The sequence below is a fragment of the Schistocerca cancellata genome, chromosome 1 (genome assembly GCF_023864275.1).
Source record: "Schistocerca cancellata isolate TAMUIC-IGC-003103 chromosome 1, iqSchCanc2.1, whole genome shotgun sequence".
Lineage (NCBI taxonomy): Eukaryota > Metazoa > Arthropoda > Insecta > Orthoptera > Acrididae > Schistocerca > Schistocerca cancellata.
In genome coordinates, this window is record NC_064626.1 from 1,190,051,113 (window position 1) to 1,190,076,135 (window position 25,023).

The following is a 25,023-nucleotide window of genomic DNA, read 5'->3' on the forward strand; positions in this document are numbered from 1 at the left end:
TGCGAGGGCTTGACTGCAACTGTCTCTGATTTTCCGTTTGTTTCTCTTCCCTTCCAGTGCTCACATCAAGGTCATCCAAAAGATTGGAAGGCGAACACCCGTAGTGGATTCCTTACCTTCATTATTTCAGTTTGTGTAATTGAATTACATTTTCTAACACACGTAAATGTTACCGATAATAAATTTGTAACTTATATTTATTATCAATTAATGTTTCCACAAAATACCCTCTCCTTTCTGAACATTTATTACAGAATAACACTTTACACATCTTGGTACAGTTATAGAGGTTTCCTTTACACTAACTTCCAATATAAGATCGATAATTTAACCGAGCAAGTTTGCATTAAATACTATTTAAATAAATAAAATTTTTTAGACATTTAAATTTGAATTTAACTGTATCATTACAGTAAACATGATAATCTCATGTTACATTTAGAGTATTAGAAACAGTAGCATACTAATGTAATACTTGATTACATTTTATCTTGGATCACTGTCAGACAAAATCTATGTCTCTCTAATAACTTTAGATTATTACTTGTTCTTCGTTGAGAAAAGTGTTCTAAAGAAATTTGTTGTGGTCGAGGCAGGTTACTATCTTTATTTAGTAAAGAGGCTGCGGTATTGCGTAACAGATATGATGACATACACTGTGTGATCAAAAATATTCAGACACCAGCATGGGGTGTGTCCACTCTTTACCTTTATGGTAGCTTGAATTCTGCAGGAGACAGTTTCCAAGAGGTGTCTGAATGTCTAGGGGAGGGGGAATGGCAGGCCATTCTTCCTCAAGAGTCGAAACCAGGAAGGTAAGCGTTGTTGGGCGCTGGGGTCTGGAGCGAAGCCGCCGTTATGACTTATCCCAAAGGTGTATTGTTGGTTTCAGGTCAAGACACAGGGCGACCGGTCCATTTCATGCATGTTTTTGTCAGAAACACCATTTCTTCACAGATGCTGCGTAATGACAGCGTGCATTGTCATGCTATGCAGATAAATCAGTCATCATCTCCGAACTGTTCCTCGGCTGTAGGCAAATAGCAATGCTGCGAATATTCAGACTTACATTGAACATCAATTACCTTGAAAAGGGGAAGCGTAGTACAGGTTGTCTGCACGCCGAGGGTAGCTACATCATCAAAGTGCATGTACGACATCATCAAACATCATCTAAGTGCATGTACGACATCATCAAACATCATCAATGCCTTGAACATACGACATCATCGAGATGGTGGATGGCTAAAAATTAAAAATTAAATATGGCAGATGGTGAAAAATTTAAAAATGAAATATGGTAGATGGTGGGAATTGAAAAATTCCATAATGAGTGTAAGTTCTAGCACTTAAAAATACTTTACAGGGTGCTCAAAAGTATACAAACACTCCGATGTTTTATTTTCTGTACTGTATTTAATAAACCGACCATAAAGCACATTAATGAAGATATTGACAGTATGTTGAAAAGTTGCGGGACGCCCCATCCGAAATGTGCATAAAATTACGAGCATGGACCGAATAGAAAGTGACGAGCTTTGACGTGGAAATCACATTGTTTACTTTCGAAATTCTTGTCAAGTGGTGTACTTTGAGCAGTAAGTTAGATCAATGGTCTCTACTTGTTTTGCAATGCAACTCGTATCGTCTTACGGTCAGCTAAGAGAGTCAAATGGACGGGATGTCAGAAAGACAAGACTTGTCTGAATAAGCAGAAGGCTCAGCCAGCGACTATGGCCTTACAGATATCTGTTGGCCTACCCACTTTGTCACATTTGACCATCGCCATAGAAAAATTTAGAAATGGAAAATAATTACCTATATACTGTGTTAATGCATTACTTTTTCATGTAATAACAATAATTATTGTTGTTACATGAAAAACTGTATTTATAATTACAGATCCCGTTAAAGGCGCATCTGTTATGACTGAAAACATTTTGGAGAAAGATTTTTTGCACTTGGAGTGGATAGTGAACAAGACAGCAGGCGAACAGTGAACAGTGAATGGATGGACGGATAATGGGTAATGGGTAACAAGTAACAGGCTATGAGTAACTGGTAACAGTTAATAGATATCAGGAAAGGATAGTGGTTAACAGGTACCATTAAATGTTTTCTTCCTTCCCATTCACTGTCCAGTTTTCACTGTTCACCTTTCGTCCATTCACCTTCTCATCGTGCATCCATTCACCGTTCACCAGCTCACCGATCACTCATTTACTTCTTTACCTGTTTACCCATATCTGCTTGCAATGTATCTCATCTTCAGAGGCAACTGCGTATAAAACACTAGTGCGACACATTGTTGAGTACTGTTCGCATGTCTGGGATACCCACCAAGTCGGATTAAAGTAAAACATTGAAGCAAATCATATGCTTGCTGTTAGATTTGTTACCGGTAGATTCAATCAGCACGCCAGTATTATGGATACGCCTCATCATGATCACAAAAGTGAATCCCTCGAAGAAAAGGAAGATAACTTTTTTTAAGAAACACTCTGACAAAGATTGGACAGCTGGCATATTTCTAATTCGTTAGTTACATTGCATAAGGGAATGTTTGTTTTTAACTATTTATGATGAATATGTCACATACTCGTTCCCATACAACAGAAATAAAAATACCACAAATCATGGCACAATTGTGACTTGAAGTCGCATTTGAGGCTGCCTACTACGCTGAAAATGAACATTTGTGCTGTATAAAGGCTGGATTGATCACAAATGAAAAAGCACTGCTTCAAAAAGTATATAAAATATATAATAAGTACATAAAAGGAAATAAGACTGGTTTCGAACCAAGTTCGAAAAGCGTCATGCTACGAGAAGTAAAGTCATTCTGTTTTTGAAGCATGGCATTTTGATCAATGACCAATCCAGTCTTTATGCAGTACTACTGTTCATCACGAATTGTATTCTATGCTTGTGGCGACGACTGAAATTCGTCAGAGAACGCATAGGTTTTCAAAAATAAATAGCTTTCCCCCTCTTTCTTGCATGACGGATATAGATAGCAACTGGAGTACCAAACTGTGCCTCACCAAGAAAGGTCTCAGTTAATTTTCTCTGGGCTGCTCTTCTCTCGAAGTATCAGGAACAAATTCGAGGGCTCACAACTCAGGAACTGAATTGTAGATTATAATTTATTAGCATCAATTCCAGACCTAGAGGGCTGAATTTTGTTTTTAATTTAGCATAGTCGGATCCATGTTTCTATAGCTCATCTTTTTCTCAAAAACTGTTCTGAGTTTTATTTCATGTCAGTTTGATTTCAGTTCTTCATTTCAGCAAGGTAAGTCCAACGGATTATTTTTGAAAACATTTTCGGTAAAAACAGACATACCTTTAGTAGTGTCTATATTTAATGCTGTTACATCAGAAAGTAATCCATTAACACAGGAATGAAAATTTCGTTCAGTGGGAATTTTGTAGTCAACTCCTGCCAATTCTTTTCAATAGTAAGTTCGACATCACAAATATGCATAAAATTACGAGTATGGATTGAGACGGGCATTTGGTGGGAGAATAACACTGTTCGATTAGGAAACGCTCGCCGAAAAGTATAATTTACACTGCAAGTACTGTTCGTTTGTGAGTGGATGTCAGCAAGACGATACTTGTCGGAACAAACAAAACGCTCATTCGCGAGTTTAGTCTTCCTGATTCTTGCTTTTCTGCCTTTTGACGATCATCATACAACGACTTAGATGTGGAATATTATTAGTTTTTGGCTGTGTTCTTTGTAATATTGTCTATTGTAAGGATATCGTACTTCGGACGTACGCAGTTGCTGCTTTATGTAACTTTTAGAAGAAGCACCTTTGAGCATGGCGCAAAAAATTCAGAGTGATCAGGTGCTTTGGAGCATCGTGCAAAGTACTTTAAAATACTACAGTTCACGCACTTAATGCAGTTTTTTCGATAAATGCTTTTGAATATTTGGAAAGAAAAATTCATTACGTTCAGATACTTTTCAGCATCCTATAAATTACTTTTACAGCTGCATGCTATATCCTTCACGCAATTTTTGGAATACATACTTCTGAGTGCTCTGTAAAGCATTTTGAAATACTGCAGGTGACACGCTTAGGTAATTTTTTGGGGTAAATACTTTGAATGTGGACATGACACGGCTTGTAAACCGAGAAGATTTTATTAAACCATGTATAATACGTGGCAAATTTATCGAGATTAATATTAGAGTGAAAAGTGATTCAATAGCTGCTCGTCTTTATCGATCCGTCTCTGACAGCTTCAGCGGGTAAGATAGTCTATACGAATTTTTTCAGTTTCCGGATTTGTCTGATCTCATTTACATACTTTATCATCCTTTTTACTTATACGCGAACAATGACTAGATTTGTCAAATTCGTTTACTGACAAATAATGTATCTTATTTCAAGCATAGGTATATTTCTTAAAATCTAATATTTTCAAAATTTATGTATTTATTTACTTGAATACGAATTTTTCACTCTTCTGGCATTAAATATGGATGTTTGGTTTGTTTTAAAATATAAATAATTGGGGCTGTATTGTAAAATTATGCGAAAATAAATTAATGTTTGCTTTTTTATTTAAATTTAGGGAAGCTTTGTCTCTCTCTTCCCAGTGGCTTGCATCCACCACCGATAGCTCTGTTTCGGTAAATTATGACGAAACAGGAATAGAAAGCATGTAAGTTACAATTGTATTGTTTGGTGACGTTTTTTGAGCCAACACTTTTTTGTGAGAAATATTTTTCAGCATTCGTTACTTTTCTTTGAATTTCTGTAATGAGTATAGTTTCGTAAAATAAATCAATCAGGCAGATACTGTATATCGCAATGAATTTATTTTGAGTATCACTTTCTATCCAGCCATATAATTCCTTTCATTCCCACGTCAATGAGCATTTTGGCATTCTCATCTAGACACAAATTCACTATTAAGAAAATTCATAAATGTGGACGGAAAACTGAACTAAAAGCTACATTTTGCACACACAAAAAAGCAACGGCAATAACAGTCGATCACAGAATGTATTCAACAGTATTGGTTTAAAAATGGAAAAATGTTCGCTCTTGGTTCTTGTACGTATTGTATATTACTCCTGTTTCCCTACAGCTTAACCACATTCTTTTCAGAATTTCGAACATCATACGCCATTTTACACGGTCGAACGCTTTTTCCAGGTCGACAAATCTTATGAACGTGTCTTGATTTTCTTTTTCGGTGTTGTTTATATTGTGAACTACAATGTCAGAACTGCCTATCAGGTGTCTTTACCATTCGATATTCAAAACGATCATCATCTAACAGTTACGTACATATTATGTGTATTTAATGCTGTGGTTTCCACTGCCTTCAGGATCCTTATTATGTTGATCATTGGTGATTCCTCTACCTTTTAGACGAAGTTTCCCAAGCCAATGGCAAGACAGTATCCTCCATCCTCCACCCTCTTTGACAAGGCTCATGGTAGACTTCTTATGCAGGAATTCTTCGGCCATTGCTGACGATTTTTATTCATAATTTAAGCAGGGGCGGGATCCGAAGCTGGATCCGAGGACCTTTGGGTTATTACTCAAAGACGCTACCGTAGGCCACGAGTGCAGTGCAGGACTACAGTAGAAGACGTAATTATGGTGAAATTGAAATGGACGCAACTTGAAGCCAGGTGAAGGGGCGGGAGATGGAACCAGGTGAGTGCTTTAACGTAAACTTAGTTTAGAAAATTTCAGTGTACCAAGCACTCCAGGCTTACCTGTTTATTTAATTTGATGTTAATGCAGTCACTGCCTTGAGCTGATCTGGAAGCAAAGAAACATCTTGCCATCACTTCACTGCTTTTTCTGCTCCGATAGATGGAACGGTGGTTAAAACTCTGCACTCAGTCTGACAGGAGCAGAATCAAGATCTCTGGCTATCAGGGTTAGTCGAAATAATTTTTGTTGGCAGTCACAACCATATTTTACTAAAATATAAATAGGACTGTGTCTGGCAATAAATATTGTTTAACTTATACAGCAAAGTGTGTTAAAAAAAATTGACAAGTGCAGGTTGGACTCAAGCTTTGAGGATACCGTACAAACTGAAATACTCGTGTATATACAGTGTGTTCCACTGATAATGACCAGGCCAAATATCTCACGAAATAAACATCAAACGAAAAAACTACGAAGAACGAAACTCCTCTAGCTTGAAGGGGGAAACCAGATGGCGCTTTGGTTGGGCCGCTAGATGGCGCTGCTGTTGGTCAAACGGATATCAACTGCTTTTTTAAAAAATAGGAACCCCCATTTTTTATTACATATTCGTATAGTACTTAAAGAAATATGAATGTTTTAGTTGGACCACTTTTTTTGCTTTGTGATTGATGGCGCTGTAATAGTCACAAACGTATAAGTACGTGGTATCACGTAACATTCCGCCAGTGCGGACGGTATTTGCGTCGTGATATATTACCCGTGCTAAAATGGACCGTTTACCAATTGCGGAAAAGGTCGATATCGTGTTGATGTATGGCTATTGTGATCAAAATTCACAAAGGGCGTGTGCTATGTATGCTGCTCGTTATCCTGGACGACATCATCCAAATGTCCGGACCGTTCGCCGGATAGTTACGTTATTTAAGGAAACAGGAAGTGTTCAGCCACATGTGAAACGTCAACCACGACGTGCAACAAATGATGATGCCCAAGTAGGTGTTTTAGCTGCTGTCGCGGCTAATCAGCACATCAGTAGCAGACAAACTGCGCGAGGATCGGGAATCTCAAAAACGTCGGTGTTGAGAATGCTACATCAACATCGATTGCACCCGTACCATATTTCTATGCACCAGGAATTGCATGGCGACAACTTTGAACCTCTTGTACAGTTCTGCCACTGGGAACAAGGGGAATTACGGGACGATGAATAATTTTTTGCACGCGTTCTATTTAGCGACGAAGCGTCATTCACCAACAGCGGTAACGTAAACCGGCATAATATGCATTACTAGGCAACGGAAAATCCACGATGGCTGCGACAAGTGGAACATCAGCGACCTTGGCGGGTTAATGTATGGTGCGGTATTATGGTAGGAAGGATAATTGGCCCCCATTTTATCCATGGCAATCTAAATGGTGCAATGTATGTTGATTTCCTACGTAATGTTCTACCGATGTTACTATAAGATGTTTCACTGCTTGACAGAATGCCGATAGACTTCCAACATGATGGATGTCCGGCACATAGCTCGCGTGCGGTTGAAGCGGTATTGAATAGCATATTTCATGACAGGTGGATTGGTCGTCGAAGCACGTTCACCGGATCTGACGTCCCCGGATTTCTTTCTGTGGGGAAAGTTGAAGGGTATTTGCTATCGTGATCCACCGCCAACGCCTGTCAACATGCGTCAGCGCATTATCAATGCATGTGCGAACATCACGGGAGCCGAACTATGCGCTGTTCCTAATTTTAAAAAAAGCAGTTGATATCCGTTTGACCTATGGCAGCGCCATATAGCGGGCCAACCATAGCGCCATCTTGTTTACCCCTTCAAGCTAGACAAGTTTCGTTCTTTGTATTTTTTCGTTTGACCCTTATTTCGTGAGATATTTGGCCCGGTCACGATCAATGGACCAACCACGATTTTTGCCTGTTACCGATATCGATACTTCCAAGTTTACGGTCTATCGGATCACGAGACTTTCGAGGATGTTTTAAATTTAAGTTTAAATTTTTCGTTCAATTTCGTAATCGGTATAAAAATTATTATTTTTTTGTAGTTGTATTAACATATTACGCTAACTGCCATTTGCAAAATCGTTGACTTCATCTGCTCTCGTCCCTGTAGCGATAACCGGAAAGATCTGACGGAAGTCTCCAGAGGAGAAAACTGTACAGCCGGCTATAGCGCTAATGCTGTTCCGAAAATGTCGAATTGCCCTATGGAATGCTTCAACGGATATTTTATGGGATATCGAAACTTTATCCCAAGCAATGGAAGTGCAATCCTGCGTTAATTATTAGTATGACTTTGATTTGGAACATTACAGATGCTGTACGTGTCCTAGGCGTAGACTGTCAGGTAATGTTTGTGTATGTAGAACGAGCAGAATGTAAAGAACCTGCAATGCTAGCGCCGGTGTGCGACGGTAGGCGGGAAGCCTTACACCTATCACTGCTAGAAATCCAAGACATCTTTTTCACAGTGGCAACGGACTTCACTCCATCGTAACTGAGCAAATTAGCAAGAAATATTCGTATATTATATACACAAACCTTCCTGTGAATCATTGTACCTATTAACTCTGGCGTGCTACAGGGGAGTGTTATGGGACCATTGCTTTTTACAATATATATAAATGACCTAGTAGATAGTGTCGGAAGTTCCATGCGGCTTTTCGCGGATGATGCTGTAGTATACAGAGAAGTTGGAGCATTAGAAAATTGCAGAGAAATGCAGGAAGATGTGCAGCGGATAGGCACTTTGTGCAGGGAGTGGCAGCTGACCCTTAACATAGACAAATGTAATGTATTGCGAATACATAGAAAGAAGGATCGTTTATTGTATTATTACATGATAGCGGAACAAACACTGGTAGCAGTTACTTCTGTAAAATATCTGGGAGTATGCGTAAGGGACGATTTGAAGTGGAACGATCATATAAAATTAATTGTTGGTAAGGCAGGTGCCAGGTTGACATTCATTGGGAGAATCCTTAGAAAATGTATCCCATTAACGAAGGAGGCGGCTTAGAAAACAGTCGTTCGACCTATACTCGAGTATTGCTCATCAGTGTGGGATCCATACCAGGTCGGGTTGACAGACCTGCTGTCCAGGTTTGGAGAGGGTGCGTTTCTGGATGAGGTATCGAATATATTGCTTCCCCCTACTTATACCTCCAGAGGAGGTCAAGAATGTAAAATTAGAGAGATTCGAGCGTGCACGGAGGCTTTCCGGCAGTCGTTCTTCCCGCGAACCAAACGCGACTGGAACAGGAAAGGGAGGTAATGACAGTGGCACGTAAAGTGCCCTCCGCCACACACCGTTGGGTGGCTTGCGGAGTATAAATGTAGAATGTAGATGTAGATGTAGAAAGACAGATCAAAATCTTACAGTTGGCCTTGAGGTTTTTGACGTATTACCTATGCAATGTAAGTTTGCAACGGAAAACAGTACTGTGATATAATTAGAAATTAACAATTTATGAACTTTTTTCCTTTACTTGTACCGCGAAACCTGGCTTCTTGCCAAAATTCACGATTCTAGGTCTACTGTTTTGATGAGCGACCTTGCGAGTGTCAAAAAATGACCGCTTCTTTTGGATTGCATTGACTTTGGAGTGTAAAGTGTTTACACCGCCAAGGGGCCGTAAACCTTAGTATGTGACATAAATATCAACTTGATACGTCTATCACTTCCTGGGAAAAAGGGGTATTAACAGCCGGAAAGACATACAGGCAGACGGACAACGAAGTAATCTCATAAACGTTCCGTTTTTATCGACTGAGATACGGAATTCTAAAAAGGATATGTAATTTATTTTTGAGATGTTACTATATCGTCGGTGAGTTAATAGGTCCTTTCCTCGATGAGGCAGGGCACAGCAGGTGCAGGGCACATCGCGTGCCGTCCTTGCCTATTGTTTCCGGGCGGCGAATCCCCGCTTTCAGCAGGCAGCAGCAGGGCGTGGTTGCCAGTTGGTGGCCCACTTTCGGCTGTTGTTTGCCCAGCGTCATCCTTTCCCCTCCACCCCCCCACACCGCACCTTCCTCTAGCCCCCTCCCCCTCTTCCACCGTCCCCCAACGCTCCTCCCAATGACGGGCTGTTGGCAAAGCGATTGCCTCTGCCACCTCGTTGCAGGCTTTAAACGCTGCGTTAGTGATTTGGAACGTCGACGGCGCCCAACTGGGAACTGTGTTAGCAAGCTACCTTGTCTACATAGAATTGCTTCCAGAATCATGCACTATAACGAAAAACATAGATCCCTACTTCTTGTACTTTTCTTCCTTTGCCCTTTTAACGTTTGTTGCTTACGGTGTCGCTATTTAAGCTGAACTTTCGTATTTTTTTAAGTACACAAGAAACATTTCCCTTATATAGGGTATTCGGAAATTCCCGTCACAAACTTCTAGGAGTTTATAACAACCGTTGTCTAGGGGTAATTAAAACGTCTTCGGTCCCGGGTTCGATCTCCGCCACTGCCTAAATTTTGATAAATAATCAGCATTGGCGGCCGAAGACTTCCGGCATAAGAAGTCAGCCTCATTCTGCCAACGGCCTTGTCAAAGAGGGCGGAGGAGCGGATAGAGGTTCAGGGCACTCTCTTGTCCTAGGGGTGGGAAATTGCCCCTAAAGGCGGAAGAATCAGCAATGATCAACGACATGAGGATGCAGAAGGCAATGGAAACCACTGCATTAAAGACACGTAACGTGTATCCACAGTACATGTGGCCTGTAACTAAAGAAGTGTCATGATGATCTCTCCATTGGTAAAAGATTCCGGAATAGTCCCCCATTCGGATCTCCGGAAGGGGACTGCCAAGGGGGAGGTTACCATGAGAAAAAGATTGAATAATCTACGAAAGGATAACGTTCTACGAGTCGGGGCGTGGAATGTCAGAAGCTTGAACGTGGTAGGGCAACTAGAAAATCTGAAAAGGGAAATGCAAAGGCTCAATCTAGATATAGTAGGGGTCAGTGAAGTGAAGTGGAAGGGAGACAAGGATTACTGGTCAGATGAGTATCGGGTAATATCAACAGCAACAGAAAATGGTATAACAGGTGTAGGATTCGTTATGAATAGGAAGGTAGGGAAAAGGGTGTGTCACTGTGAACAGTTCAGTGACCGGGTTGTTCTAATCAGAATCGACAGCAGACCAACACCGACAACGATAGTTCAGGTATACATGCCGACGTCGCAAGCTGAAGGTGAACAGATAGAGAAAGTGAATGAGGATATTGAAAGTGTAATGCAGTATGTAAAGGGGGACGAAAATCTAATAGTCATGGGCGACTGGAATGCAGTTGTAGGGGAAGGAGTAGAAGAAAAGGTTACAGGAGAATATGGGCTTGGGACAAGGAATGAAAGAGGAGAAAGACTAATTGAGTTCTGTAACAAGTTTCAGCTAGTAATAGCAAATACCCTGCTCAAGAATCACAAGAGGAGGAGGTATACTTGGAAAAGGCCGGGAGATATGGGAAGATTTCAATTAGATTACATCATGGTCAGACAGAGATTCCGAAATCAGGTACTGGATTGTAAGGCGTACCCAGGAGCAGATATAGACTCAGATCACAATGTAGTAGTGATGAAGAGTAGGCTGAAGTTCAAGACATGAGTCAGGAAGAATCAATACGCAAAGAAGTGGGATACGGAAGTACTAAGGAATGACGAGATACGTTTGAAGTTCTCTAACGCTATAGATACAGCAATAAGGAATAGCGCAGTAGGCAGTACAGTTAAAGAGGAATGGACATATTTAAAAAGGGCCATCACAGAAGTTGGGAAGGAAAACATAGGTCCAAAGAAGGTAGCTGCGAAGAAACCACGGGTAACAGAAGAAATACTTCAGTTGATTGATGAAAGGAGGAGGTACAAACATGTTCCGGGAAAATCAGGAATACAGAAATACAAGTCGCTGAGGAATGAAATAAATAGGAAGTGCAGGTAAGCTAAGACGAAATGGCTGCAGGAAAAATGTGAACACATCGAAAAAATATGATTGTCGGAAGGACAGACTCAGCATACACGAAAGTCAAAACAACCTTTGGTGACAGTAAAAGCAACGGTGGTAACATTAAGAGTGCAACGGGAATTCCACTGTTAAACGCAGAGGAGAGAGCAGGTAGGTGGAAAGAATACATTGAAAGCCTCTATGAGGTGAAGATTTGTCTGATGTGATAGAAGAAGAAACAGGAGTCGATTTAGAAGAGATATTGGATCCAGTATTAGAATCGGAGTTTAAAACAGCTTTGGAGGACTTACGGTCAAATAAGGCAGAAGGGATAGATAACATTCCATCAGAATTTCTAAAATCACTGGGGGAAGTGGCAACAATACGACTATTCACGTTGGTGTGTAGAATATATGAGTCTGGCGATATACCATCTGACTTTCGGAAAAACATCATCCACACAATTCCGAAGACGGCAAGAGCTGACAAGTGCGAGAATCATCGAACAATCAGCTTAACAGCTCATGCATCGAAGCTGCTTACAAGAATAATATACAGAAGAATGGAAAAGAAAATTGAGAATGCGCTAGGTGACGATCAGTTTGGCTTTAGGGAAAGTAAAGGGACGAGAGAGACAATTCTGACGTTACGGCTAATAATGGAAGAAGCAAGGCTAAAGAAAAATCAAGACACTTTCATAGGATTTGTCGAGCTGGAAAAAGCGTTCGACAATATAATATGGTGCAAGCTATTCGAGATTTTGAAAAAAGTAGGGGTAAGCTATAGGGAGAGACGGGTCGTATACAATATGTACAACAACCAAGGGGGAATAATAAGAGTGGACGATCAAGAACGAAGTGCTCGTATTAAGAAGGGTGTAAGACAAGGCTGTAGCCTTCCGCCCCTACTCTTCACTCTGTACATCGAGGAAGCAATGATGGAAATAAAAGAAAGGTTCAGGAGTGGAATTAAAATACAAGGTGAAAGGATATTAATGATACGATTCGCTGATGACATTGCTGTCCTGAGTGAAAGTGAAGAAGAATTAAATGATCTGCTGAACGGAATGAACAGTCTAATGAGTACACAGTATGGTTTGAGAGTAAATCGGAGAAAGACGAAGGTAATGAGAAGTAGTAGAAATGAGAACAGCGAGAAACTTAACATCAGGATTGATGGTCACGAAGTCAATGAAGTTAAGGAATTCTGCTACCTAGGCAGTAAAATAACCAATGACGGACGGAGCAAGGAGGACATCAGAAGCAGACTCGCTATGGCAGAAAAGGCATTTCTGGCCAAGAGAAGTCTACTAATATCAAATACCGGCCTTAATTTGAGGAAGAAATTTCTGAGGATGTACGTCTGGAGTACAGCATTGTATGGTAGTGAAACATGGACTGTGGGAAAACCGGAACAGAAGAGAATCGAAGCATTTGAGATGTGGTGCTATAGACGAATGTTGAAAATTAGGTGGACTGATAAGGTAAGGAATGAGGAGGTTCTATGCAGAATCGGAGAGGAAAGGAACATGTGGAAAACACTGATAAGGAGAAGGGACAGGATGATAGAACATCTGCTAAGACATGGGGGAATGACTTCCATGGTACTAGAGGGAGCTGTAGAGGGCAAAAACTGTAAAGGAAGACAGAGTTTGGAATACGTCAAGCAAATAATTGAGGACGTAGTTTGCAAGTGCTATTCTGAGATGAAGAGGTTAGCACAGGAAAGGAATACGTGGCGGGCCGCATCAAACCAGTCAGTAGACTGATGACCAAAAAAAAAAAAAAAACGCAAATGCAATTCGTCTATAACCTTATGTACAATTCACTGCTGGGAGGTATTTTGCATAGTTTGACCGTGTTGATCTAGTGGACTGAAACACTTTATTTTTGGAAATTAAGAAAGTATTTAAATTGACAGAATGAATATACGGTCGCCAGAGTAAGTAGGCATAATAATTTAGAATATGAAGTTCACAGAATTTAACTATGGTTTTACGAAAGGAAAATTTTCGTTACTCCTGTTGTTGTAGAGTGCGATGAACACACACAACTACCAGAAAAACTGAACAGTAGATAGCAGTAGGTATCATTCGCCTAACTGGCAATCACAGAAAGAAAAATAGCCCTATATATCTATTAATAATAATCTCAACCTCAACCACTAACCCATTCAGTACCAAATGTTATCAAAGGCATCACAAGACCAAATTCGATCATGAACAGAGTCCTGATTTAACTAACACCCAAACATCACTAATACAATTAAATGACACTTTGCATGCACTTTTTATATTCACTCTACTGTGGGAAATGTTTCATCTTTCAGTAGCTAAAATACTATTTAGATTAACTTTCTCATACTAGAAATATTAAAGTGGGGACCCATAAGCAGTCTCTTCAAAAAATGGTTCAAATGGCGCTGAGCACTATGGGACTTAACATCTGAGGTCATCAGTCCCCTAGAACTTAGAATTATTTAAACCTAACTAACCTAAGGACATCACACGCATCCATGCCCGAGGCAGGATTCGAACCTGCGACCGTAGCGTTCGCGCGGTGCCAGACTGAAGCGCCTAGAACCGCTCGGCCACCAAGGCCGGCAACAGTTTCTTCCTTTATAAGTTACTATGCACCTATTTCATAAACAATTTGCATCACACAAATACTAATTTCCAAACTCCCTTTATATTATTTATCTTCCAGTGCTTTATAGGAATTTACACTAACAATATACTTAATTAACTTCAGAAATAAGTTCAGGGTAAAGTTAAGTTTCAAGTAGGTTCACAATTGTGTGCCTTTTTCATTATTTGTGAAGCAAATGATTTTCAGTAACAACATTTATGCGCTTTAGCACTAAAACTTTGGCACATTCAAAGTAGAAGCAATTCAAAGTAAAATAACGTTTTTTGTAAGTTAAAAATTATGTGTCTCTCTCTTTGCCTGTGAAATACGTAATGTAACTAGCAACATTTGTACGCTTTAAGACTGAAACTTAGGTGAATTCAAACAGAAATAAGTTAGTGGTTCTTCATAAACAATATACTCAGTCTTCAGCGCGTTTAGAGTAGGACCCTGCTTGGTTTCATGAACAGGACAGTTTCAAAGTTCATAGATGAATTTTTATCACTGAAATTATTATTGAAAAGCACAAACAAGCATACTGGTCCATACTGTTCAAATGGCTCTGAGCACTATGGGACTCAACTGCCGTGGTCATAAGTCCCCTAGAACTTAGAACTACTTAAACCTAACTAACCTAAGGACAGCGCACAACACCCAGCCATCACGAGGCAGAGAAAATTCCTGACCCCGCCGGGAATCGAACCCGGGAACCCGGGCGTGGGAAGCGAGAACGCTACCGCACGACGACGAGATGGGGGCAGGTCCATACTGTGATACATATCTGAATTCCTGCAGTTGGTGGAGCAGTGGTGGCAAACACGTGGCGGCTAAGTGGTCCCATGCTCTTGGAGTTGAATACTCTTTATAAATTCTTTTTGGCGACGTATTTCTTTCATTCCAAAGCCATTCCTTGATAACAAGAGTACCATATGACAGCCAAAACCACATCCAAGGCAATTTCAACATAAATTGGCTTCCAAATGCATGGCTTGGTACCCGCGTTGTTAACAAACAGTACAACGTCTAGCCATTGACTGCGTAATGTTTTCTCTCTCTTGCCACCCAGATTTACCGTCACATCCACTTTATCCCACGCGCCAAGCCGGTTCCGTAGCGGAGGCGGTTCCCTATACCTTTTCTTCCTTATAATACAACTTCCCTACGTATGAACCAGTTTTCTACATACAATTTCTCTTTCATAAACAGGCATATTATACAAAGTTTCATTATTTAAACACACTGTTAAGTTGGTTTCTTTTTAATATCCATCAGGAACTTCCACTTTCCTCTGGCAATTCAAAGACATTAATCAGTAAAGACCAAACATTTCATAGTTGCATACATAAAATTACACAGTATAAACTACTTACAATCGCTAATGGTGTTGGAACTTGTAGAAGGGAGTTCATATTTTGAAAAGGAACGAATTTCCGGGAACCTACCGTTCCCGTTCTACGACGGTTTCAATTAAGATATGTAACGCGTACACGTCTGCTGAGGGACAGTTAAAAAGTCTCAGAATTGCTTGTCGTGGTGTGCAATAGGGTTAACAGGATGACGTATACTACGTCACACGGTCACCTGATGTTACACAATGTCGTGTGCAAAGATAATTTACGAGACTCCTGAAGAGACGGAGGAAAATCTGCTGGCACGAGTTCTGGCCGCTGAACTAGAAAATGAAGAGACACCAACCAGGTGGGATGGGGAGTGTGTACAGAAACAAGTAGGTACAATGTCTATGACAACCTTGGTGACAGCCGTATCGAGAAGCTGTTGTAATGCAGCCATACTCGACCTCAAGGGTCGGCCACATCTGACCACCAAGAACACTTCATATCTGCGCCCACCATCCTAGAGCAGTTAATATACTCCGTGCAACGTTCTGGGTAATTTCGCACCATTGCTCAGAGACCAGCTGCAGCCAGACAAGTTAATTATCGTCCCGTGCGTGGGCTACCGTTACACCACAACACAAAGAGCTGCGTTTGGAGTGCTGCCATCACCGCAAAGCACAGACTACTGGTGAATGACCTCGCACTGTGTTCAGTAGTGAATCGCGGTTCTGCCACAGCCCAGATGGTCGTCGGCGGCGATTGTGGCGTTGACCAGAGGAAGAAGCCCCGTTCCGTCACTATTTGGGGGCGGCCCAGCCTTGTGGCGAGTAATCCTGTGTCTCTTCAGGTCAGTGTTTGTTGAGATAATGGAACCCTGACAGCCAATATCATGGACATCCTACGCACTCGTGCAACAGTGTCACGCTGCTATTTTTCAAAAGGACAATCCTCGTCCGCTTACGGAACGGGTCTCTATGAACTGTCTGCATTATTTTGAGGCACTCCAGTGCCCAGCAAGATCGCCATATCATTTCACGTTGAACGTATGTGGGACCAACTCGGACGTCAGTACTATAGTGCCAATATTCAATATATCAAGGACAAGTTGCAACAGTTGTGGTCAAGTTTACCTCGAAGAGGATCCAGCAGCCTTACGACACCCAACCAAACCGAATTAGTGCATATATCCAGACCAGAGGTTGGGCAAAAATGGTTCAAATTGCTCTGATCCCTATGGGACTTAACTTCCGAGGTTATCAGTCCCCTAGAACTTTAAGACAACTTAAACCTAATTAACCTAAGGACATCACACACATCCATGCCCGAGGCAGGATTCGAACCTGCGAACCTAGTGGTCGCGCGGTTCCAGACTGTAGCGCCTAGAACCGCTCGGCCACTCCGGCCGGCGAGGTTGTGCTTCTTCATACTGAAAAAGTATCCCTATTCTGCCAATTTATCTGTAAATTTAACTCGATATTGTAATCACTGAAATAACATCACAGACTCTCTCGACCTGCGAAGTTTCATTTAGTTTCCTCCTCTCCTTTGCGGTGATTCATTTTTCTTGTCATGCAGTTATGCAATCCTTTCACAATTATTTACTTACCTTACTCTACTGTCTTGTTTCCTACAGTAAAGGACGTCGTAATCATCAGCATCAGCAGCTGCGTCATCATAAGCCATCTGACACAGTCATTAGATTTTTCCTTGCACTAAAATCTTCAGTTATCCATAACCATGTCTATTTTGCTTGTTTTCTAATGTCGTTTACCATTAATTGTTAGTTTGTGGTCTCCAGCACAGAAATTCCGTGACCAGTATAACATCCATCAGTCTGGCTGCGTGTCGCGTCCTACTCATTGCAGACATAACTATGAGTTACCATTCCAGTATGTCTCCTGACCCATCATTTGCCTCTCTCTCGTAAAAAAACTAATTCTCAACGCATCTCTTCTTTTCTTGCTAAGATGTACTAAATTTTCGAGTGGTTTTCGCGTTAAAAGTGTATGTGTCGTTTCCAAAGGTGGTAACCAGCAATATACAAATTCCTTTCCAGACAGACCGTGTATATGTAATGGTGTCTAACTTCAACTGCTTGTACGGCTTCGTTGTTAATTAAAACTGTTTCTTTTCCATACCTTAGTTGTGCGTTATTTTACTCTGTTACGGTTTTCCATTCGCTTCTGTAGTTCATCTGCACTAGAGAGGCAAACAGTGAAACGTAGAAAGTGCTCACCAAAACATAGTTCAGAAATGCTACAGTAACAAATATTCCTTACTTTTTCCCCGGTTTATGGATATGAATAAATTTCCTCTACGATCTTATCTCATCAGTCTACTGACTTTATAAGGCTTGACCCAGTCGAGAATATGAAAGAGTGATCTTAATTTTTGACGTCATAAGCGAGTGACTGCGTGTGAGATCGCTCTCTAAGTTTTCATATATTTTTAGGTTTCAGATACATATTTTAACGGTTTTTGTGGTAATATTTACTATATAAGTGACTTATTAGTGGTTTCTTCATTCACCTCTGCCTTTCTTGTGTTGTGACCTGATATTTGTGAGTGTTTCGTATCGAGCAACGTAACCTCTTACCTGTGTTTACATTCCGTGCTGACCAGTTGCAGCTGTAGCGGCGCATCGAAAGCTAAGTACTAATTAATTGTGTGTGTATAGTGGTTTATTTAGGAACTTTAGTAGTCTTCAACCGGTGTTATTGGTGTTTTCTGGTGAAATAATTTCAGAAGAACCTTTTGGGGACTGTTTTCAGTTTCGTTACTCTGTCATTAGGCGTTTGATTCTCTTTCTGTATTAGTCTTTTGTTATATTCTCATTTGTTGTTTATTATTACTGTTAATAATAGTAGTTACTTCCCTTGTAGAGTAAGTTTGGGATTATTGTAGTCAGGTTTTTAACATTTTCTTATTGTAGTAGCGGAACTTAGATAAAGTAGTTTTCTTGTTTCAAAAAGTGTAAAATTTTACCATGAGTGAGAAGTGTGGGCTTTGCCGTAGGTTCGTGAGTAGTGGATTGCGGTGTGAGACTTGTACGAAGTATTTTCACTGGCGGGAATGCAGTGGGGAAGCCAATGGGCATTCTGGTGAGATCCTCTCCTGGAACTGCAGGTTATGTAGCAAGAGTAAGTTGATAGAGGGGCAGGAGTGTAAGATCTGTGCCCTTCAGTTGAAAAACGCACAGGAGGAGCTAGATAGGATGAGGAGGGAGAAGGGGGTTGGGGAATGGGAGCTGGCTGTTGGCAAGAGATCTGCTAGGAGAAAAAGATTTTCAGATATTTTTACTATTGGTGTTTGCAATAGATACGACCAACTGTCAGAGTCTAGTGCAGAGGAATCTCTAGTAGCTGTAGATGTAGGAAGAATGCAGCAGACCTCAGTAGTTACGGTGGCTAGGACAGTTGCAAAGTCGAAGAGGAAGAAGAAGGTTCTTTGCTGTTACGTAGTTCTCATGGCAGAGGTGTAAGCCAGCAGTTGCAGGAAGTGTTGGGGAGTGAGTAGCAGGTCACCAGTATTGTGAAGCCTAATGCAGGATTGGCTCAGGTGACTTAACATAGGGGCGTTATGTAGGGATTTTACAAAAGAGGATCAGGTAGTGATTGTGGGTGGGGCTGGTAATAGTATTGATAGGGATGGGGAGTATGACATAGATGGTGACCTGGAAAAGATAGCCACTCAGACTGGCAACACGAATGTGCATTTTGTGGAACTGTTTCAGCGTCACGATTGGCCTCATCTTAATAGAGCCGTCAGGCATAATAACATGAGACTTTGGGGTGCGCTGATGACGGAAAGCATGGGTCATATTCCAGTGGTGTCGGTGGAGTCTATCAGCAGGACGGGGTTCACTAGACATGGCCTGCACCTCAACAGGTATGGGACGGGAAGGTTGGCAAAGCTTATAGGTGACAGCATAGGTAGGGGTGGTGGGATCACTCATGGGAAAATTCCTGCAGTAGTGGGTGTTAGAGCTGCACCTTTTTTAGATTGAAGTCAGCTGATAGGTATTCCTGCTTAAGGGAAGTTTCTCTAACAAAGGAGCCACTTTTGACAAAGCTTAGGTATCCCAGTAATGAGGGAATCAGGATATTTCATCAAAATATACAAGGTATCAGAGATAAAATTAGTAAACTGCTTATAGATGTTGACTCTGAAATTATTGGTGTATCTTAACACTTCTTAAATAAGGAGATAATTCAGAGGCTTCCTTTACCAGGATACAGATTGGCTGGCAGCTTTTCTAGGAGTTCTTTGCGGTGTGGGGGAGTAGCCATGTATGTGAAAAACGGCATCCCATTTGAGTCAATTGATGTTTCAAAGTACTGCACTGAAAAGGTGTTTGAATGTTGTGCAGGTGTGGTTAAATATAATGGAGCTAAACTTCTAACTGTTGTTATTTATAGATCCCCAGACTCCGATTTCACAACATTTTTGCTAAAGCTCGAGGGGGTTCTTGGTTCACTTTGTAGGAAATACAAAAAGTTAGTTATATGTGATGACTTCAACATTAATAGTATAAGTGAATGTGCAAGGAAAAGGATGCTGGTAGACCTCCTTAATTCATATAATCTTATGCAAACCGTATTCTTTCCAACGAGAGTGCAAGGGAACAGTAGAACAACGATAGACAACATTTTTGTTCAATCATCATTACTAGAAAGGCATTCTGTTAGCAAAAAGGTGAATGGCCTTTCATATCATGATGCACAAATTTTAACTCTAAAAGATTTTTGTGCGGCAACACATGTTAAATATAGTTATCAACTGTTTAGGAAAGCTGATCCAGTTGCTGTAGAGACCTTTGTAAACCTTATCAAGAAACAAGAGTGGCAAGATGTTTATAGCGCTGATACAGTAGATGATAAATATAATGCTTTTCTCAAGACTTTTCTCGTGCTCTTTGAAAGTTGCTTTCCGTTAGAACGTTCAGAACAGGGTACTAGCACAGACAGGCAGTCTGGGTGGCTGACTAAAGAGATAAGAATATCTTGTAGAACAAAGTGGCAATTATATCAAAACTTTAGAAACAGGCAAAAGCTAAATGCAGCAGCTCATTAAAAACAGTATTGTAAGGTGCTTAAAAATGTTATTAGGAAGGCAGAAAGTATGTGGTATGCAGGTAGAATAGCTAAGTCTCAGGATAAAATTAAAACCATATGGTCAGTCGTAAAGGAAGTGGCTGGTCTGCAGAGACGGGTCAATGATATAGAATCAGTGCGTAATGGGAATGTCCGTGTTACTGATAAGTCACATATATGTACAGTATTTAATAATCACTTTCTGAATATAGCAGGTGAACTAAATAGAAACCTAGTCCCAACAGGGAATCATATAGCGCTCTTAGAGAAAAGTGTTCCGAGACTGTTACCTGAAATGCTCCTCCATGATACTGACAAGATGGAGGTTGAATTAATAACTAAACCACTAAAGACCAAGAACTCTCATGGATATGATGGGGTATCTAGCAGAATACTGAAGTATTGTTCTATGTATGTTAGCCCAGTACTGTAACTTTTCCTTTAGGAGTGGTCGGTTTCCTGACTGATTAAGTACTCGGTAGTGAAGCCACTTTATAAAAAGGGAGACAGGGATAATGTTGACGATTTTAGACCTATTTCTATGCCATCGGTGTTTGCTAAAGTTATAGAGAAGGTTGTATATACAAGGTTACTGGAGAATTTGAATTCACATAATTTGCTGTCAAATGCACAGTTTGGTTTTAGAAATGGTTTAACAACTGAAAATGCTATATTCTCTTTTCTCTGTGAGGTTTTGGATGGATTAAATAAAAGGTTGCGAACGCTAGGTTTTTTCTTTGATTTAACGAAGGCTTTTGACTGTGTTGACCACAAAATACTACTGCAGAAGTTGGACCACTATGGAGTAAGGGGAGTACCTTATAATTGGTTCGCCTCTTACTTTAAGAACAGAAAGCAGAAAGTAATTCTCCTCAACATTGAGAGTGGTAGTGATGTTCAGTCCCGATTGGGCACTGTTAAGAGGGGCATTCCCCAAGGGTCGGTGCTGGGGCCACTGCTGTTTCTTATTTATATAAATGATATGCCTTCTAGTATTACAGGTGATTCAAAAATATTTCTGTTTGCTGATGACACCAGCTTGGTAGTGAAGGATCTTGTGTGTAATATTGAAACAGTATCAAATAATGTAGTTCATGAAATAAGTTCATGGCTTGTGGAAAATAATTTGATGCTAAATCACAGTAAGACTCAGTTTTTACAGTTTCTAACTCACAATTCAACAAGAAACGATATTTTGATCAGACAGAATGGGCATATTATAAGTGAGACGGAACAGTTCAAGTTCCTAGGTGTTCGGATAGATAGTAAACTGTTGTGGAAAGCCCATGTCCAGGATCTTGTTCAGAAACTAAATGCTGCTTTATTTACCATTAGAAAGTATCTGAAATAAGTGACAGTTCAACATGAAAAGTAGTCGACTTCGCATATTTTCATACGCTTATGTCGTATGGTATTATTTTTTGGGGTAATTCTTCTGATTCAAAAAGGGTATTTTTGGCTCAAAAACGGGCAGTTCGAGCTATATGTGGTTGAAGTCCGAGAACCTCTTGTGGACCCCTATTCAAAAATCTGGGAATTCTGACATTGCCCTCACAGTATATATTTTCTTTAATGTCGTTTGTTGCTAGCAATATTAGCCTATTCCCAAGAGTTAGCAGCTTTCACTCAGTTAATACTAGGCAGTAATCAAATCTGCATGTGGAATGCACTTCCTTGACTCTTGTGCAGAAAGGAGTGCTGTATTCTGCTGCATCCATTTTCAAGAAGCTGCCACAGGAACTCAAAAATCTTAGCAGTAGCCCAAACTCTTTTAAGACTAAACTGAAGAGTTTCCTCATGGCTCACTCCTTCTATTCTGTCGAGGAGCTCCTGGAAGAGCTAAAAAATTAAGCAAATTCCAGTGTTACATTGTTGATTTTCTTTATTTAAACTTACGACTTGTCGCCTGAATATGTTTTTTTATATTTCATTTTATCTGTTTCTACTATCGTGTTATAATTTCATGTATTGATTCGTTCCATGACCATGGAGACTTCTCCTTAATTTGGTCCCACAGAACAATAAATAAATAAAATAAATAAAGATATAACTTTTATTTGTCTAGGTTACGAATTTATGCAATGATATTATAGGTTTCGATTCTCCTTGAAATCGTCCTCAGATGTAGAATAGACAGAAAAAGTATTGTTCATCGAAGTTCTGTCTACTTACAATATGAAAAGAATGGAAAGTGAAAATAACGGACTATAAAATTTTACAAACTGTAACACATCACATGATGTAGATTCAAATACTAAAGTCATAAAAGTACATTGTGTTCGTAATTATGTTATTTAACATTCAAAGAGGTGAGCATTTGCTAGAGAGTACCATTGTATGCACCACTGCGTAGTAAAATTTATCGTATTAACAAAGTAGGCAGGTTACCTAAGGGTAGCAAAAAGAGTTCAACAACTGAGATTAATAAAATGTGAGGAGATAACACAGTAAGTCCATCGAGCAGGCTGTTAATTGATAATGGAAGGTGCTCCTTAGCAAATTATGAAGTATTTTAAAAATAAAATCCAAGATACGAAAAAGCAAAGGTATACGGTTAAAAAGTTCATTTCACATTAATAAATTACGAGATAATTTAACAAATAAAATGCAGAATACAGAAGGACTGAGTGAGTGCGTTGCGCCACCGGTAAGTTCATTGCAGCCACCATGGGTCGCATTCTTCTGACGCACTATGCCTTACTACCGCCATCAGTCGCCGACTTACCGTAGACAGCTGCAGAAGAACCCATGTGGAAACCGTCTGGGAGTCTAAGCAGTTGTTTCTGCATATCACTGTGCCACATTTCAACGCTCTACATCAGAGTATAAGATCACTACAGCAGCTCTTCGAAAAACGTTAAAAATCTCGTTGTGATTAAACTCGCACTGATCATTTAAAACACGTTCAAGATGGCACTTTTTCTACTAAAGATTTCAGTTTCCTCAAGCACGTCGAGCAATTTCCTTTAGTTTCTGTACATAGCACTTACATATAAAGTAGTATGTTTGCTGTACAGTGTTTAGTTTCGACAATGTGTGTAGCAAAAGCTGTTTTATTTTGGGTCTAAGTATGTTTTTAGAACGTGTGTTAAATGACTGTTACGTCTGGTGTATTTAAAACTGATCACAGTCACTGTAGTTCATTTTGGACACGTCTGAATACAGGAATTTGTCACGTTTATGCCCGATTTTATGCTGGAGAAATAGCTTCTAAGTACTGTCAGTCTGAAAACCTATTGCAATGCTGCCCACTTTTCCTGACCGCATCTGCCTCTTATAATCTGCTTGCTTTCTCAGTTACGCTTTTCAAGTTCCTAGGTAGCAGAAGTCTATCTACTTTGTTTACTATGTGGCCCACAACTTTGATGTTAACTACGACTCTCAAGAATTACTTTCAGTGGTGCGGAATATCGTTGCCTACTGGTGATATAAAGGTAAGCGGAACTTGTACATTTGTGTCAACATGCAAAACGTTATAGGATCCCAAGTAGACCAACTATTTCCTGAGAATTTGTAGTAATATGGAGCACATAGTAATAGGCACCCCGGCTAAGAGAAGCCACTGAAAGAATTGAAAACAAACACGTCACCAGGTCCAGATGGAATTCAAATTCACTTTTACACGATTAAACTACGGCAATGACCTCTTACTTAGTCATTTATCATGAGCGTTTCGCTCAATGGAATGTCCGAGGTGAATGAAAAATAGCGCAGGTGTATATAAGAGGAGCAAAAGAACGGACCCGACAGCTGCAGACCAATAATCTTAACATCGGTTTCCTGTAAAATTCTTGAACGTATGAATTCGATGTAATAATTTTCCTTCAGACGGAAAAGATTCGGTCCACAAAGCAGCATGGATTTACAAATCATCGACTGTGCGAAACTCAGCTTACCCTTATCTCACATGATTTCCTGCGAAACCATGGATGAAGATGTAACAGAAGTCAGTACGTTGTCCTCGACGACGGGTGGTCTTCGCGTAAAGATATCGCAAAGAGAGTCCCAGAGAAGTGCGACATTACCGCTCTCGTTAACTGTATGCTAGAGTGCTGCAACGCTCTGTACGTTTGACCAGTTACGCTTCGCTCGCTGAAGGAGGGACCCAGCCGCTAGTGCCAGATCTCACGTGACAATTCCGCCACATACAAGGTGCGTCTGAAAAGTTCGGTGAACGGCCACAGGAAATAAAGGAAACAAAAGTTAGAAACAAAATACCTTTCCTGGCCTTCACTGTAAGCACCATTAGCTGTAACACACTCCTGACATCGGTTGTATAGATGTTGGAAACTGTCAGCAAACGCTTTTTGTGGAAT